The sequence below is a fragment of the Symphalangus syndactylus genome, chromosome 23 (assembly GCF_028878055.3).
Source record: "Symphalangus syndactylus isolate Jambi chromosome 23, NHGRI_mSymSyn1-v2.1_pri, whole genome shotgun sequence".
Taxonomy (NCBI): domain Eukaryota; kingdom Metazoa; phylum Chordata; class Mammalia; order Primates; family Hylobatidae; genus Symphalangus; species Symphalangus syndactylus.
This window is the reverse complement of record NC_072445.2, coordinates 51,270,468-51,280,959: the sequence shown is the minus strand read 5'-3', so window position 1 is coordinate 51,280,959 and position 10,492 is coordinate 51,270,468. Positions and strand designations below refer to the sequence as shown.

The following is a 10,492-nucleotide window of genomic DNA, read 5'->3' as shown; positions in this document are numbered from 1 at the left end:
CACATATAGGGCTTTACACAGTGTCTGGGGATATTATTAGTCAGATGATATCCCTTAACATGAATACTAGAATGGCAATGACAGAAATAATTCTTGGCATAATTATCTGGTCTAAAACAATAGAACTTGTTCTATTTTCTGAAATCTTCCTTCTCATCTTTCTCAAATGTAATTGCTATATTTATTTTCATTGATTTCTTTTAAAATATGGAATGCCTTTTATGAATTTGCATGTCATTCCTGTGCAGGGACCATGCTGATCTTCTCTGTATCCAATTTTAGTATATGTGCTGCCAATACCAGCACTAATTGACATATTTAAATATATCTATTTTTTATATCTCACAGAATTTTTTGCAACAGCATTAGTATTTGGCATTTTGAACTAATCAAAAGCAGGATGCTTAAGAATTTAACTCAAATTAACATTAACATTGCCACTTTCACAGGGATGGTATAAAAAGTTATGATGTTGCTAAAGACTCAGCTGGATTCCCGTCAGTGCTAATAATGCTTGAACTTCATCAGTTGTTAGTGCAATTTAAAAATGCTTTCAACATTTCCTCACAAACCACACCTCCTCCTAAATAATTCCTCTTTGATCATTCCAAAGCATGTCTTTAACTTGCTGACTTCATCAGCTCATCAGACTGAATAGGACAAACAAGGAGAGGAACCTTGACCCCTCTCCCAGTCACATATCATCAGAATGCAGAGCTTCTACATTCTCCAAAGAGGAACAAGGGATTTACTTATAAGAAATAACTCCTGGCTGGGCGCAGTGGCTCACGCCTGTAATCCCAGCACTTTGGGAGGCCGAGGCGGGCGGATCACCTGAGGTCAGGAGTTTGAGACCAGCCTGATCAACATGGAGAAACCCCATCTCTACTAAAAATACAAAATTAGCCAGGTGTGGTGGCACATGCCTGTCATCCCAACTACTCGGGAGGCTGAGGCAGGAGAATCACTTGAACCCGGGAGGCGGAGGTTGCAGTGAGCAGAGATTGTGCCATTGCACTCCAACCTGGACAACAAGAGCAAAACTCCCTCTCAAAAAAACAAAAAGAAAGAAATAATTACCAAGTCCCTTGATATGAGACATGGCATTGGGTCTCCAATTATTAAAGAGCAAATTAAGCTTTATTTCATTTAACTTTTATTAAATCAATCACTTAATGTTTTAAAGTAAATGGAGTGGGTGCTTATGGTTGCATTGGGGGACAGCAAATGAAGAGTGTTCCACACAAATATTGATGGAGTCATCACTTTTTAAAAAATTAAAAATCAAGACTTGAAATGGTGCAGTACTGAATTTTTGTAATTAACTATGATAAAAGTCTAACAATCAGACATTTCTCTGCAGTAAATTTTACATCTCCCTTAAAAATTTCATACCTTTCATGTCCATTGTGACAGATCAGAGGAAAAGTTCGAGGGTTTATATAACACGTTAAATATAAAAGTTATCTAGCTTCAAGTGAAACTACTTTTTTATTCAAAATAATTCAACAATAACCCTTCATATATGATTGATCATTAAATCCATCAAAGACACGGTACAGGACAAAATTTTTATCACTACCTAGTAAAATCTGTCTAAAGAAATTCAAGTGAAAAGAAGGCATGATTAAAGTATTTCAGTTCCCTTTGGGGGTATGTAAATGTAGGTCAGTATGTTTCAGTGGTCAAAAAGAGGTTAATGCCAGCTCTAGACTTATTCAAAAGGTCCATTTGAGGTTATGATAATTTTGATAGCACGGTAATAATTTCCGGACATCCCCCCACCTCACCATTTTCCCAAACCTTGAGAAAGCCTACTGATTCTTCCCATATATGCCACTTTTACAAAGGAGCAGAGCCTTTGAAAGAAAAACATTTTTGGCTCTGTTAATGCTAGTGTATTCTTCCAGCCCAGTATTCAGTGTTCAGGACTGGACAGGCAATTACATGCAAATTTGTTGGGAGCTAGGAGGTTCATTTACTACATTCAACCCCATAAAGGAAGATCAATAGAAGTGCAAAACTTAATCCTAGATGAAAGCACCACGTTCAGGTAATGGTTATAGAGTTAAGGCCCTCAGAAGAATGTTAGGAATCAAAAGGGCATGCTAGAGAAAGGCATTATGCATAGTGCTTTTTTGAACCATATGGGAAAGACAACAGACAAAGTGAACCAAAGAGTTGGAACACAAGAAGGTAGACATGCAGTTCAACACAAATTGTTAGGGTTTTTCAAAAGATATGAATGAGGATTGGACCAATTAAAAATGGCTGCCTCGAAAACCTTTTGTTGGCTATTTAAAGAATAGTGGGGTACGAACAATTGCTCAAATGTAAACCATGCAAGCCATGCTTGCATTTAACTCTGAACTAAAAGGGGGACTCCTTACTGCTAGTTTTCCTGTCTCTTAGTTTTTGTGTGGGTTTTCCTGATGTCTCCCCCTGCCCGAGGCCAAATACTCTGTTGACATTTAATAAAAGTTATTGAGCAGTTCATAATAAATATCTAGAAGAATATATACATTAAGAATTATCATCGATTTCATGGAAGACAGATAATGGAAAAGAACAGGGTGGGAACTACTTTGTGTTGTAGAGGCTAGCGATTGTTCTGATTGGTTGTTAAGTAATTTGAATATCACCACAGAGTATGAATGGGTATGTAGCCTGCATTACCAGAGGAAGATAGAAGTCCTTAAAGCATATAATTAGTCTTCATCAATACCAACTATCAATATCTTCAGAAAGAATTGTGGGGATACTCGACATGGTGTCCATTGGATTTTCAGAGGATCCTTGAATGATTTCCAAAATTCTCATGCACCGACTAAAATTGCATGCAAATTTTTATGTACATTTTGCCATTTACTGTTCCCATTTACTGAAGAAAGAAGTCTTTAAGAAGATTTAGAAATTTTTTGAAACAGAAAAAAAAAAAAAAAAAAGCCAGAGTCTCTAAAGAATAAGAAAATTGGCCAGCAATTTCTCTGTAGATTGATCTAGGTCTCCTAAGAAGGAGACGTCAAAGACAAGATTAAACATGCAAGGACTTTATTAGAGGAAATGTCTGTGAGAAAAAAATGGGGGAAGAGTCGGAAAGACAAAAAGACCCATTAGGCCAAGATGCAAGTCTGACCCTGAGAGAAGAGAGGAAAGAAATCACCCCTCGGCCATCATGTGGTCTATGGAAGGTTATAGGAGAGTTCCTGAAACAAATTTGGTCATCAGTGGAGTTCCACATCTCACGAGAACAGGTATGCCTTGGTTATCTCTGCCATACTCAGTTTTGGGGAAACTGGTGGGAAGCATGGCCTCAGCCCAGACATGGCAATGGATTTTAGAGCCTAGCAGCTAGGGCCCTTCGTCAGTCTTGTTTGCTGTAGTTGAAAGTCTGCAAAGCACATTTCTTTTGACACCCCCCTCCTCCAACCAACACACACAGTATAAGTCATGTTATTGGTCAACTCTGGTCTCCAACCTGCCCGTACACTTGTTCAGGAAATCAGACTGAATTACATGCAGTTGGAACTAGTCACTTACTTTCCTCATGTTTCATTGTCTTGACCTATATAATAATCCCACTTTGAAACTTGTTTAGATCTCTAATCCTTTAATACATTCTAGACATACTGCCAGGCTATGTCTTCATAATTTTTTCTGGCTTTTATTCAAAACTGAAAAAAAAAAGATTTCTGTCTTTCTCCACCTAGTTGTCTTTGAATTAGGCATTCACAAATAGAGCTCAGAGTTCGTTATGGTAAGATACTGTATTAGGTGCAGGGTAGAATATGATGACACACAAGCTATCAACTGTATAATCCCAGATTGAGTTTTTTAAATTGAATGAGAGGGGCAGGCGGGAAAGAGCATGACCGATAGATAAAATTCCATAAGAAAACCTCAGCAGTCACAACCTAGAAACATAATGTATATGCCTCAACATGATTACTTTGGTGAATTACAATGTCATTTCAGAAAACTGCTCTCATACTACTTTGACAACGATACATATAAGTGATACATTAAAAAAAAAAAAAGATATTCTGGTTAGAAGGCCTTGGTTTAGTGACATTGACCCAATTCTGATTTTGAAGTTTATAGTAGCATGCTTAATCTATGTTATTTAATGGAACCTAATCAAAGACAGTTATTTCCATGAGAAAATTGTCTAAAATCTTGGCTTAATTCTCCGTATTGAAACTTAAAGAAGGGAGAGAAAGCAACTTCAAGAACAAAAAAATGTAATTTAAAAACAAAAAACAAACTAGAAAAGTATTTACAGTATGTATATATTGCAAATCCTTAATTTATGAAACACTTTCACAAATCAATAATAATATGATAAATATACAAATTTAAAAATTGGCAAAAGTAATGAATACAAAATTCATTGCAGAAGAAATACACATAGATCATATATGAAAAAAATCAACTTCACTTATAATGAATGAAATGCAAGTTAAATAATAAACTTCCATTTTCATTTATATAACTGACAATTCATAAAAATAATAAAATTTACCTTTGGTAAGGATATTGGGAAGGAGTTCTCTCCTGGAAATAGTTTGAAATTTCTGTTGAAGGCAAAATTATACACTAAAGGCCTTAAACAAGGTCTGTTTTTGACCTAGATTCTACTTTCAGAAATACAGCCTAAAGAAATATTACAGATATGTAAAAAACATATAACAATATTTAATAAATGGATTCATAACTATAAAATAGAGGCTTGCTTAGGGATATTAATAAAATGAAATATTACATAGCCATTAAAAATCATGTTTAGAAAAAATAACTATTAATATATGACAGATAACATGTTTCTGATAAGTTTCTGTATTAGTTCATTCTTGCACTGCTGTAAAGAACTACCTGAGACTGGGTAATTTATAAAGAAAAGAGGATTAATTGACTCACAGTTCCACAGGCTGTACAGGAAGCATGGCTTAGGAGGCCTCAGGAAACTTACAATCATGGCAGAAAGTGAAGAAGAAGGAGCCATGTTTTACATGATCAAAGAAGGAGAAAGACTGTGAAGGGGAAGGTGCCACACACTTTTACACAATGAGGTCTCATGAGAGTAACTATCTTGAGAACGGCAAGGAGGAAATCCACCCCCATAATCCAATCACCTCCCACCAGGCCCCTCCTCCAACACTGGAGATTACAATTTTACATGAGGTTTGGGTAGGGACACAAATCCAAACTATATCAGTTTCTAAATGAAATGGTAGGTTATATTTTTTTATTTTGTATCTACATTTCTATTGATTTTGCAGGACAGTTCCAAGATAATAACTTGATGGCAGCAGACTTCTGGTTTTGATTCAAAGTTCTGCTGTAAAATCAACAGCTCCATGCCTATTACTTGAAAAATATGCCAGACAACAGGGTTTTTGACAATGCACCAGTGCTTATTTCATGTGAATTTAAAGAACATATGGGCAGGGATATTATTCAAATACTCCAGTCATGATTTATCAACCCCAAATAGCCAAGCTGATAGTATGAAACAGACTATGGAGGACGACGTAAAGTAAACTCTTAGAAAAGAGGACCCAGTATGGGCTGGGCACGGTGGCTCACGCCTGTAATCCCAGCACTTTGGGAGGCCTAGGCAGGTGGATCACGAGGTCAGGAGATCGAGACCATCCTGGCTAACACGGTGAAACCCCGTCTCTACTAAAAATACAAAAAAAACAAAAAAATTAGGCTGGCATGGCGGCAGGCACCTGTAGTCCCAGCTACTCGGGAGGCTGAGGCAGGAGAATGGCATGAACCCGGGAGGCGGAGCTTGCAGTGAGCCAAGATCGTGCCACTGCACTCCAGCCTGGGCGACAGAGCCAGACTCCATCTTAAAAAAAAAAAAAGAACAGAACAGAACAGAACAGAACAGAACAGAAAAGAAAAGAAAAGGAAAAAGAAAAGAAAAGAAAAGAAAAGAAAAGAAAAGAAAAGAAAAGAAAAGAAAAGAAAAGAAAAGAAAAAAGAAAAGAGGACCCAGTGTGACCTGGCAAAGTGCAGAGAGAGAGCCAGCCTCACAGTCAGCAGATTCTAGGCAGAGCCCTGCTCTGTCACCCTCCAAGGATGGAGCCCTTTTCATCTCTCAACTTCAGTTGCCTCACCAGTAAGATAAGGATACTACCCTCCAGAGAGGACTCATACAAAGATTAGGGATGATGTATGTAAAGGCTTCACCCTCCCCATATCTAACAGAGGGTCGGTATTTCTGAAGCTCTAGCAACTGAAAGTGGTTTCATCACTTTTAAAAACAGGAGTAGTCCTACTGAATAACTAATGGAGCCACAACCCTATCCAGCCAGACTTAAAATGGGATTCACAAGGCAAATAAGCAAATGGATGTTTATTTCACCCAAGAAGACAAACTTCAAGAAGAAAACCTCAAAATTTGTTAGTGGTCCTACCAGTTTGACCTGGATTTACTTATCATCACACACTTGGAATCTAGGGATACTGCATGTTCTGTGGACGTTATCTAGACGTGTGTGTCTTTGCATTGTTTTCAGAAGAAAAATCATCTAATGTCCTATCATTGCCTATATGATAATAACTAGTATGATTTATTAAGCAACTATTATGTGTCAAGCCCTCAGTTAGATGCTCTACATATATAACTTTATCTACAAAACTCTTGCTAAGTATGTACTATTCTCACTTAATAGATAGGAAAATGACGTCTAAGGAATTAAAAATCTTAGGCCAGGCATGGTGGTTCATGCCTGTAATCCCAGCACTTTGGGAAGCTGAAGTGGGCAGATCACCTGAGGTCAGGAGTTCGAGACCAGCCTGGCCAACGTGGTGAAACCCCATCTCTACTAAAAATACAAAAATTAGCCCGACATGGTGGTGGGTGCCTGTAATCCCAACTACTTGGGAGGCTGAGGCAGGAGAATTACTTCCAGGAGGTGGAGGTTGCAGTGAGCCAAGATTACACCACTGTACTCGGCCTGGGTAACAAGAGCGAGACTATGTCTCAAAAAAAAAAAATGTTCATGGTTATTTTAGGAGTCATGTGTTCTTTAGCATGGCACATAAGGCTCTTCACAACTTTGTAACTAGGCTGCAATTTTCTCATGCATAAAATGTTTAAAAGACAGTAGTATCTGGGATGAGAGAGGATAGTGGTGAATGAGGATCACCTTGAGCTGTGCTATTTGTGGGAAACTTGATAGAGGTGGAGGAATCAGTTGGGTCCTTGTGTAGAAAAGATTTAGAGAAGCGAAGAGTAAGATATGAAACCCATGTATGACAGGAAAAAAAGATGTTCTCAAGCAGCATCAGTGGCCCAGATGAGGAAAGTCCAAATGAATTTGTAGTGAACTAGCTCCATCAAGAAATGGAAAATATTCAGTAAACGGTGTTTGTGATTGTAGATCTTATTTCTTGGAAGGTTCAAAATTAGAACTCAAACTGTGATACCAATATATAGAAGGAAAAAATAGAAAAATATACAAGTGTTAATCCTCTTGACAGCTCTAAAGAGAATAACAAGATTGCAAATAATGCTAATTTGAGCAATACATTGATAGATTCATATAAGCAGATATATCTATAATTAATTCAAGTAAAAATGTTTTAAAACTCCATGCCATGTTTCTCACTACGAATATGCACCTTTTTCATTTTTATTGTCTTCAAAATAGAAGTGCATCTTAGAGTCAAAGTTACCTTAAACTCACTGTAACCAGGCAGCACTCTTCACTTAGTTACCTTCTTACTCATGAGCAAAGTTGGTTGCTTTTCTTGGTGGCTTATCTGGCAAACTGCAACTTCTTTTTTTTTTTTTTTTTTTTGAGACGGAGTCTCGCTCTGTCTCTCAGGCTGGAGTGCAGTGGCACAATCTCAGCTCACTGCAAGCTCCGCCTCCCGGGTTCACGCCATTCTCCTGTCTCAGCCTCCCAAGTAGCTGGGACTACAGGCGCCCGCCACCACGCCTGGCTAATTTTTTTGTATTTTTAGTAGAGACGGTGTTTCACCATGTTAGCCAAGATGGTCTCGATCTCCTGACCTCGTGATCCACCCCCCTCAGCCTCCCAAAGTGCTGGGATTACAGGCGTGAGCCACTGCGCCCGGCCACTGCAACTTCTTAGTTTTCAGCCAACAAAATATTTAAGAGCCATTAGAAAAAAATAAGAGCTCTAATCATTGCTTGAAATCCTTCCATTGACATTTTCTGGGAAGACTGAGAAGACATAAAACTAGCCAGAAGTTGTCAATTACTTAGAATTTAATGCCAATGACAACCGTGCAATAGTCCTGGAAATATCCTGACTCACTAGTCCACTTCATGCACAGAAGAAAACACTTTGTGGAAAAACATGGATATACATGACTCAGTTGAAAAATACTTCAGAAGAGTCAAACTCAGAATTTGAAGACAGTTTGGGAATACCTTTAATATCCTTTACCTCTGTTTTCCCTTTTTTGAATGTATAAGAGTAATATATGATTAAAACTTCTATATCTGAATCTGTCTAAAGAGCTCTGTCAACAAGTATGAAATAAAAATTCTTCAGTAACAAGAATACATTGTGTCAGGGTTTAACTGGCATTTTTTTCTGTCTTGGTACAATAAATGGTGTTTTGGAGTTGAGGAAATTAAGCACTAACTGAAGAATACCTTTAAATGCTTTCAGAACTCCTTAATTCCTATCAAAACAGATGGAAGCCCTGTCAAGAACAGTGGTCCATCAGCTGGTAAACAGAATAAATAACGCAGAAATTGTACAGTATAATTATCCATCATTACGGCAAACATCTTCCTTTAGCCCCAAAATGAGTAATCCTATAATGAATTTACTCCAAAATATCTAAGGTGAGTAAGCAATTCTTTTGTAGTAAACTACTTGCTGCTATGAGGTAAATTAACTCTTCCAGACACCATTTAAAAAATCACTTCTTACAGAGTACTAAATTGTACACTGATGTTCTAGGCAGTTAATTTGCCACACAGGAGAATTTTTCTCCCGTGGGGGATTTTATTCCTCTTACCTCACATGGACACGTAGAGTCTAAGAAAGTCATCGAGATTACTGTGACTATTTAAATTTATTTAAATTTGCGCCATTTAAATGAAATACACTGTGAGGTTCATAACAAAAATAAATTGAATTGAATATTGTTAGGGAACTTGGTAGAATTTCTTTCTGACAACAATTTGGGGAGTGGTTTTTAGTGAGGTTTTTTTTTCTTTTTTCTTTTTTCTTTTTTTGAGACGGAGTCTCGCTCTGTCACCCAGGCTGGAGTGCAGTGGCACGATCTCAGCTCACTGCAACCTCTGCCTCCCGGATTCAAGCAATTCTCCTGCCTCAGCCTCCCGAGTAGCAGGGATTATAGGCATGTGCCACCACGCCTGGCTAATTTTTTTGTATTTTTAGTAGAGACGGGTTTTCACCATATTGGCCAGGCTGGTCTCGAAGTCCTGACCTTGTGATCCACCCACCTCGATCTCCCAAAGTGCTGGGATTACAGGCGTGAGCCACCACGCCCGGCCTAGTGTTTTTTGTTGTTGTTGTTTTAAGGGAAAAAAATATGAATAGGTTTAGGGTTTGATGCTTCTTTGACTCTAGTTTCTTACAGAGTTTCTGTTTTGATATATAATATTTTATTACCTGTCCTCTTTCTGTTGCTAAGCAGATGGGACATGTTGCTATGTGACATTTTACACCACCACTTTTATGCAGCTTCAACGATAATGACCAGGGTTCACGAAAACATAATCACACACACTAAAAACTGGAGCACTTGCCTTTTTGTTTTTGGAAAACTACAAATAATATACTCAAAATAGTTTCTTAAGGTATAACAATCATGACAATATATTTATTAAATAAGTTTTTTACTATATATTACCACTTCAGAGGTTCACAAAGACCCAGTATAAACATCATCATCATATTTCAGGTGAGAAAAATGAGACTATGAAAAGTCAGATCAAATGAAAAATACATGGCCACGAGGGGAAATGAGTTCTATTCATTGGACTTTTTAACCCAGAAAATATCAAAATTCTCTCCAAAGCAAAGGAAAGCTGGAAGTTTTACACTTGCACTAACAGCTAATTTCAAGGTATATTCTTACTTCCTATAGCTCTAGGTGCTAACTTTTTATCTTTCTTACTCTTTAATGATACTTAATAATAATGTTGACAGATATCAATCACCTGATACTGAGTTCTACTAGGCAGCCAAATAAATGTTTTCCCTATACCAGCCCACAATATCCTCACAACAGCAGAAGCTTATGAAGAATCCAAGACTCAGAAATCTAAAATCAAGGTCATTTAACACATAGTGGAGCCAGGATTAAAAGTGACGTGTGCTGACTTCTAAACCTACACCTCTAACCACTACACTGTACTGTCCCAGCTGCCAGGTCTTTCCGAATTATCGGAGGTCGCTTTCCATTTGAGTACAGGTTGTTCTTTCATACCTACAGTTTTAATTAATGTTTTTCATTCTCAAAGAACACA

The 10,492-nt window shown here is 37.6% G+C and overlaps 1 non-coding gene across 1 annotated transcript; it reads right to left on the bottom strand.

Moving 5' to 3' along the window:
* Nucleotides 1-201: 201 nt before the first annotated feature.
* LOC129473918 (U6 spliceosomal RNA) lies at nucleotides 202-306 on the bottom strand. Its single transcript, XR_008654428.2, has one exon. It is a non-coding gene; the product is annotated as a U6 spliceosomal RNA (small nuclear RNA).
* Between the last annotated feature and the right edge of the window lie 10,186 nt (nucleotides 307-10,492).